Source organism: Brachyhypopomus gauderio, chromosome 4 (genome assembly GCF_052324685.1).
Source record: "Brachyhypopomus gauderio isolate BG-103 chromosome 4, BGAUD_0.2, whole genome shotgun sequence".
Classification (NCBI taxonomy): domain Eukaryota; kingdom Metazoa; phylum Chordata; class Actinopteri; order Gymnotiformes; family Hypopomidae; genus Brachyhypopomus; species Brachyhypopomus gauderio.
Genome location: NC_135214.1, coordinates 36,710,154 through 36,718,943, shown reverse-complemented (window position 1 = coordinate 36,718,943; position 8,790 = coordinate 36,710,154). Strand labels below are relative to the sequence as shown.

General features: G+C 43.0%; 1 long non-coding RNA gene across 1 annotated transcript; it reads right to left on the bottom strand.

The window, feature by feature from the left end:
- Positions 1-1,659: 1,659 nt before the first annotated feature.
- Positions 1,660-8,260, bottom strand: LOC143511684 (uncharacterized). Its single transcript, XR_013130230.1, has 4 exons — positions 7,555-8,260; positions 7,133-7,198; positions 6,586-6,706; positions 1,660-2,788 (listed from the first exon to the last, which is right to left on the bottom strand). It is a non-coding gene; the product is annotated as an uncharacterized LOC143511684 (long non-coding RNA).
- Positions 8,261-8,790: the final 530 nt, after the last annotated feature.

Here is an 8,790-nt window from a genome sequence, read left to right as displayed (position 1 = left end):
ACACCGGCCCTTGTTGACCTCAAAACGTACAGTCACATACAGCCTTCCTACTTTACTGTTAGTTTGAGACGTCAGCACACAATAGAGACTAACATATACTTGTAGTCAGCAATTTAACCAGCTAAAGAATGTGTAAAGCTAAAACATTTGTAATGAGCTACATGAGTCAAAGTTTGTTTAACCCTAATTATAAGACAAGTTAAACTAGCTCTGAAGTGTTTCTGTTTACACCTGCCTGGAGTTACATTGTGATGATGCCATGAGTTATTATTCAGATATTAAGTGGTTTTATTTCTCCATATCTGGGGTTAGTCACTCACGCATCACAGATGATTCCTTCTGGTGTAACCTGTCCTCAACCTCTAGTTCCTCTTCCTGACTGGCAGAAGACTGTGAGTATTAGGAGAACATGAAACTTAGGAGGTTCTATAGGCAACTGAAACTAAACACATTTTATTCCTTTAATTCAATTCAGGTGGGACAGGTGTGGAAGTGTGTCCTCACCTCTTGCACAGATGTACAAGAAAAAGCCTCTGTATTTACTAGTAATGACACGCAGAGATATTCAGGGCTATAAATGGCTTTTCTCTGTTCTAGCTCCCCTTGTGTGTCCGAACATCGGAGTCACTTGCTGTCTTCAGACGCCGACTGAAGACCCACCTCTTTCAAGTGCACTTTAATTAATTATGCCTTGTCTATTGTGCTTTATCGTCTCTTTCCTCAGGTGTTTGTTACAGGTATTGCTTACTGTCTTTTCTCAGGTATTGTGCATAATTGGGTTAACCCACACTGAACACCTGGTCACGTAAGAACAGTGTTTAACCCACACTGAGCAGCTGGTCACATAAGAACAGTGTTTAACCCACACTGAGCAGCTGGTCACATAAGAACAGTGTTTAACCTATTTAAGCCCTGATAAATAGGGAGGGTTGTGTCAGGAAGGGCATACGGTGTAAAAACTGAGCCAAATCAAATGATGTGGATCAAAAATAGAAATTCCATACCGAATCGGTCGAGGCCCGGGTTAACAACAACCGCCACTGTTGCTGTTGTCCAACAGGGCATTAGTGGAAATTGGACTACTGTTGGGACAAGGAGTTAGACATTAATTATAAATGTAAGTTTTACATTTTATAATTTATTGAACTAACATCAATTTCTGTCTCTTAAACAGAAGATTAACATTATAACACCAGATTAAACATTGACATCAATGTTCAAAATTTCAAAAAAAGAAAATTGGCCTAGTAATTAAGTTTCTACTGGTTCAGTTTCTCCCTTTTTCACACTGCACATCCTTTCAAAATGGGGTTGCATGTATGACACTGCCACTCTCAAGCAGTGTTGGGAACGTTACTTTTAAAAAGTAATTAGTTATAGTTACTCACTACTTACAGCGTTACAGTAAAAAAAAGTTATATGCCAATGAATAAGGATTTTTTTGAAAAAGCAGTTTTCACAGTCAGTTGAAATGAGTAGATCAGAAAGGTGTTTAACTTTTGATATTTATTGCACATCCACAGACTAGTGCAGGATAAAATCCTTTAAAATCCCAAATCTTTGTAAGAAAAAAAAAAAAAGAAGCAAAAGTAAACAGTTTGTGATGCACGGCGGAGCAGGGAAGGATGAGACACGAATCCTCCTTTTTCTTTAGTCACTTTTAATAATCACGAGTATTGCGCAAGACAGCGCACGAAGAACACACAACATGCACACAGCAACGTGTAAACTTTAGACAACGACGAGCACAGGACACTGCGCGAACACACATTAAATAGACAAACCACATTAGCCCCACGTGATTACGAGACGATTCACAGGTGAGACGGATTATCACATGACATAACCATAACCACGGAGATCCACTGACGCAGACAAAGCACGTGGACAACGTTAACACACGCCCAAAAGGGAGGGGCCGGGGTCCTCAACGTGACACAGTTACACTATATAAAGTGCATTTACATCTATCAAATTAAATTAAATTCTCTCAACCTGAGACAACTGGTTTGTTCCCAACAGAAGTAAACCTAACAATAAAACCTCTATTCTTAATTAAATAAATCAAATACCCAGTCTGGTAGACATTCAGGAACTTGTATTTTCTTAAATAATGTTTATATCGCCACCTTGAAAATGCAAATTTTTCTTCGGCTTGCTCCTCACTCGCCATTTCTGCCTCTTCTCTGTTTGTGTCCGTGTCGTGTGTCACTGGCATGCGTGTAAAAACACTGGCTCTGATTGGCTACCATAACGCTGCCTTGGCCAATTGCTTACTGACTTGTTAAGTTAAACAGGTGTTACATAGAGAACTGTAACCTATCAAGATCTGTTACTCCTCTAGCCTGGGCAGCGGTCCGCTCGCATTGCTGTTAGTATATCAATATATAGTAACGCACCGCTTTTAATGACCAGTAACATCAACGGCGGTGTAACAACAGGAAAAGTAATTAATTATATTATCCCGTTACTGACAAAATGACGCCGTTACCTAACGTTATTTGTAACGGCGTTATTCGCAACACTGCTCTCAAGTGATGCTCAACATTAAGCTGAGATCTGTACTTTGTTTTCAGGGAAGCAACAGCTGAAAAGCCAATCTCACAGAGATAGGATGTGGCAAAGGAAAGAAGAATGTCCACAGCTCTCTGTCCAATGAGTGGATACTCCCTTTCCACTTCAAGCCAGAAGTGACTGAGTGGCTCAAATGTGAATCTTAGCCTCAGGGTGGAGTCAGATGTCACCTCAATCTGTTGTTCCTCTGTAGCAGAGCTAAAATCTGCTGGTGCTGCAGAAAGAAATAAAATAATTTAGATTCTCAAAGACATCAGTATTTCCTTGATTGAGGCACTTGCCTCATACTTCGAGCTTTCGAATGAATGCCGTTATCTTGTCTTCTAGGTGAGGTAGGTGCTTGTCTCTGCCTTGAAGCTGAAGATTTAATTCATTCAGCTTTGCAAATACATCGCTGAGATAAGCCAGTTTAATCAGAAATAGTTGTACAGTTTAATCAGAAATCACCAAATTTGCCTACTGCCTCATACATGCGCTCTTCCTCCAAAAACACCCGAATCTCCGTTCTGAGCTCAAAGACGCGCGACAGCACTTTTCCTCGGGAGAGCCACCTTGCTTCGCTGTGAAAAAAAGCTGTGTTCTCGCTCACAAAGAGCGGAGAACAGTTGCGCTTTCAGAGGTCGCGTTTTGATGAAATTGACCACATCCACAACCGCTTTCAAAACCTTGTTTAGTTCGGGGCTGAGCTGCCTGGAAGCCAGCGCTTCCCTATGGATGATGCAGTGCATCCACTGCACATCTGGAGCAGCCCTCTTGACTAATGTCTGCAGTCTTTTCCTTTTCCCTGCCATAGTTTATGCACCATCAGAGCAGATCCCCACACAATTTTCCCATTTCAGCTCATGTTCTGTGAAGTAGCTGTCCATAATGTTGAAGAGCTCCTCAGCCGTGGCTCTTGTTTGCACGGATTTGCAAAAAAGCAAATCCTCGCTCATTGTCAGTGACTCCGAATTTACAAAGCGGACATACGAAATGAACAGTTTTTACTGCTGTCTGTGGCTTTGTCCACTTGTATTGCAAAACGATTTTCTTTCAGTTTTTCTATGAGTTGTGCTTCAAGATAATTGGAAATGTCGCAAATACGCCTCGCAATTGTGTCGTTTGACAGAGGGATTGTTTTCAACGTCGCAGCGCTTGTCTCATCCAGCATAATTGACACCATGTCAACAGCTGCGGGGAGAATAAGTTGCTCAGCTATTGTGTGTGGTTTCTTGCACTGGGCAACTCTATATGCGACTCTGTATGATGCCATTTGTGCTTTACTATTCACTTACGCAGCTTTCACCATGCGCTTTTCCTGCTGACAGTATTCTGTGAGTTTTCGTTGGAAAAAATGTATGGGATTATCAACATGAGCTGGGTGCGAGGTCTCCAAGTGTCTGCGCAATTTGTTAGGCCTCATACTATCTGCTGCTAGCTGTCTAAGACACAGAACACACATGGGTCGCTCCTCATCCCCCACCTCAGCTACAGTGAATCCAAAAGCAAGATATGCTTCATCATACCTTCTTTTTGGTTGGCTTTTTGATTGATTTGGCCTGTCTGTCTTCTGTTTCTCTTTTGGCGCGGAATCGCCATCTTTTGTCCTTGTAACAAATTTGTCCATTTTGTACACACATCTACTGCCCTGTTGTACTGTTTAAACTGTTACGCAGATATTTTAAACATCTGGGGCTTATGCAAAACAAACAGGCGTTAAAATGACAGGCTTAGAAAGGTTCATTTCTTCCAATTGCTTGCGCCCCACCTGCAATACCCATGTGCCCCACTATTGGGGCGCGCCCCACACTTTGAAAAAGGCTGTGTTAATGAAAGGAATACGGAAGGACAAATGGTGGTAGACAGAGGTACAAGGAGATGGGTCGTAAGGCAAAGAGAGCCGTGGCAGAAGCTAAAGAGAAGGCATATAGCAAGCTGTATGAGAAGTTGGACACTAAGAAAGGGGAAAAGGATCTGTACAGATTGGCCAGACAGAGAAACCGTGATGGGCAGGATGTGCAGCAGGTTAGGATGATAAAGGATAAAGGTGGTAGTGTGTTGTCTGGTGAGGAGAGTGTCTTGGGAAGGTGGAAGGAGTATTTTGAGGAACTGTTGAATCAAGAGAATGAAAGGGAAAGAAGGTTAGAAGAGGTAGAGGTTGTGAATCAGGAAGTGCCCCAGGTGAGCAAGGAGGAAGTAAGAGCTGCAATTCAGAGAATGAAGTGTGGTAAGGCAGTTGGACCAGATGATATTCCAGTGGAGGCATGGAAATGTTTGGGAGAGACAGCAGTGGAGTTTTTGACTGGGTTATTTTACAGAATCTTGGAAGGTCAGAAGATGCCTGAGGAGTGGAGACGAAGCATAATGGTGCAGATTTTCAAGAATAAGGGCGATGTTCAGAGCTGTAGTAATTACAGGAGAATAAAGTTGATCAGTCACAGCCTGAAAATCTAGGAAAGAGTAGTGGAAGCTAGGCTTAGAGGAGAGGTAGAGATCTGTGAGCAACAGTATGGTTTCATGCCAGCTAAGTGCACCACAGATGTTATGTTTGCTTTGAGAGTGTTAATGGAGAAGTATAGGGAAGGACAGAAGGAGTTACATTGTGTGTTTGTTGACTTAGAGAAAGCTTATGATAGAGAACCGAGACAGGAGCTGTGGTATTGTATGAGGAAGTCAGGAGTAACAAAAGTATGTGAGGGTAGTGCAGGATGTGTATGAGAACAGTGTGACAGCAGTGAGATGTGCGGTAAGAATGACAGACGGGTTTAAAGTGGGGGTAGGACTACATCAGGGATCAGCCCTGAGTCCCTTCCTGTTCACAATTGTCATGGACAGACTGACGGATGAGGTTAGGCAGGAGTCCCCTTGGACTATGATGTTTGCTGATGACATTGTGATCTGTAGTGAGAGTAGGGAGCAGGTGGAGGTGACCTTGGAAAGATGGAGATATGCTTTGGAGAGCAGGGGAAGGAAAGTGAGCAGGAGTAAAACAGAGTACATGTGTGTGAATGAGAGGGCAGATGGTGGACAGGTCCAGTTACAAGGAGTTGATTTGGTGAAGGTTGATGAGTTTACTTACTTAGGGTTGAGGATACAGAGTAATGGAGGAAGTGAAAGGGAGGTAAAGAAGAGAGTACAGGCAAGGTGGGGTGGATGGCATAGAGTGTCTGGGGTGATCTGTGATAGAAGGGTGTCGGCTAGAATGAAAGGAAAGATCTATAGGACAGTAGTGAGACCTGCTATGTTGTATGGACTGGAGACAGGTTGTAGAGACAGGTGAGGGAGATGGAGGTGTCTGAGATGAAGATGTTGAGATTCTCATTTGGAATGATAAGGAAGGATAGGATCAGAAATTAGTTTATTAGAGGATCAGCACATGTAGCATGTTTTGGAGATAAAGTTAGAAAAGCGAGATTGAGATGGTCTGGACATGTACAGAGGAGGGAGGAGAGGTACATTGGTAGGAGGGTCTTAAGGATGTAACTTCCAGGCAAGAGGAGGAGAGGTAGACCTAAGAGGAGGTTTATGGATGCAGTGGTAGAGGATATGAGAGTGGCTGGTGTGTCAGTGGAGGACACTCAGGACAGGGCCAGATGGAGGAGTTTGATATGCTGTGGCGCCCCCTAAACGGGAATAGCCGAAAGAAGAAGAAGAAGTTAGGGTGTTAGGTGTATTTTTAGGGGTTAGGGTGTTAGGTTTAGTGTTAGGGTTAAGGGTCATCAGAATTCTACTAGAACATGTACATGTTTGTTTAGCCCACTCAGAAAACACCTTCACTGCAGAGGTCACAAAGGTCAACAAGTCATACATATTCAAGGAGAATAGCTGAGTACATCAAATAATCTAAAATGAAAATATTAATATTAATATTAACTAATATTACACCAATATATCATATTCTGTCTCTCCAGGTTAGGGTTAGGGTTAGTTCATAACAACATCGTTTGTTTTACGAAGTTACAGTGCTTATTATTTTTAAGAACATACTAAGAACGGCAGGTTCACACATCACCCTGCTGTCTGAGACATAACCTCATCCTGTAGATCCTTCTCTTTCATCAAGCAGGCTGCTCTCAATGAGGTCCTGTAGATGGGCGAACGTGGGCCTATCTTGGCTGTTCAGGGCCCAACACTGCAGCATCATACTGTAGACCTGCACAACACACAAGAACACAGCCAGTGACGTATCTGGACACGCTAGTCCAGACTAACAGTTCTGACATGAATACCAGGAAGGTGGTTAGAGGCTATTCTGGCTCCAGGTTAATGTCAATAGAGCCCCAACAAGTAAAACAATTCAGACCTTCCAGTTTGGTTGGTATAATCGCCTGTTAGTTAATTGCATTAATGTAACTGATCCACACATAATGATAGAAAAGCTTTTATACACACCCAGTACATTCAGTCTGGTAACATCACTATAAAAATTATTAAAGTAAAAATGTACTATATAGTACTATATACTATATATACTATATAGTAAAATGACTATAATTCTGCACAGTAGAAATTTGCATTGACTTGTAACATCCAATCAAGAATCAGTAGGTGATGTTTCAGGTGCTGGATATAGTCTTACCATTGGAGGACACTGTGGGATGGAGCCAACCTCCAGAATGCAGAGTAACGCCAAAACTCCACGTATCTGATGTATGGGAAAATACACTGTGTAAAGGTCTTAGGTGTCACATGCGAGGTAAGGCAGGATACTGAGATGACTATCGCGCAATAAACAGCTTTATTCAAACAGTGGTTGCTCAACTGCGTTGGTAGAGCTGAGCAAACAGAACACATAGGAGACTCACAACGAATGTACTCACAAAGATGAGCACAGGACAAGACAACACACACATAACAACACATAACAAGCACCATGTGTAACACATTAGACTAACGAGACGGGTGAACACATACACAGTCACACACACAGGAAGTACAAATACAGATGCGGACTATGCAGGGGGAGGGGGGGGGAGCCAGAAGAGAGTTCAGCATCCTTACAGCCTGGTGGATGAAGCTGTGCTTCAGTCTGCTGGTCCCGGAGACTCTGCAATGTCCTCCGTGAGGGTAGCAGGCTGAAGCTGCAGTGTAGTGGGTGGGTGGGATCACCCCCAATACAGAGGGGTTTCAGGGTGACATAAATGTCCTGTAGGGGGGTGAAAGAAATGCAGATGATCTTTTCAGCCTCTCTGAGTATGTGCTGGAGGGACTTGAAGGCCCAGAAACACATGATGATGCAGCTGGTCAGGACGCTCTTGATTGTCCCTCTGTAGAAGATACACATGATGGGAGTGTGAGCACCTGCTCTTCTCAGTTTATGGAGAAAGTAGAGGCATTGATGATCTTCTTGGCCAGTGGTGCTGTATTGCTGGTCCTGGAGAGGTCCCCTGTGATGTTCACACCCAGGAACCTGGTACTCCTCACTCTCCCCACAGCAGCACCGTTTATAGACAGATGAGCATGCTGGGTGAGGGTTCCCCTCAGGACTACCACAATCTCCTTCGTCTTCTCAACGTTCAGAGAGATTGTTGAGACTGCACAACAAGTCTCACCTCCATCCTGTTCTGTGTCTCGTCTCTGTTGCTGATGAGACCCAGTACAGTTGTGTTGTCTGCAAACTTGATAATCCTTTTGGAGTTGTGTGATGGTGTGCAGTCAGTTCCGGCTTAACCTACTTTTTTCCGGCACTCCTAAATCCTGGCATCCTTCTTTGGCTTGTCTTTCTGTCACGTGCGAGGTAAGGCAGGATTCAGAGATGAGTATCTTGCAATAAACGGCTTTATTCAAACAATGGTTGCCCGACTTCATCGGTAGCGCTGAGCAAACAATGACAAGCACAGGACAAGACTACCACACACAAATACACACAACACATAAAGAGCACTGCATGTAACACATTAGACTGACGAGATGGGTGAACACATACACAAACAGTCACATCCACAGGAAGTACATATAGTGACGCGGACTACACATACACCATACACATACATAATAACCAAATATATATATATCCTTATATTTTATAAGTGTATATTTTATAAGTGAAGTGTTCCGAAGTGTCCTGAGGTGTCTTGAAATAATCTTCAGGTTTCTTCATTGAAGTCTTAGAGATCCAGGTTCCTGCTCCATGAGTTGTAATGGGAGGTCACACAGTAGCTCATAGAAGCTGTTCCAAATTTTGTGGCTTAAGTTCAGTGAGAAAAAACACTTCACTCCAATCTTCAAATCACTAAT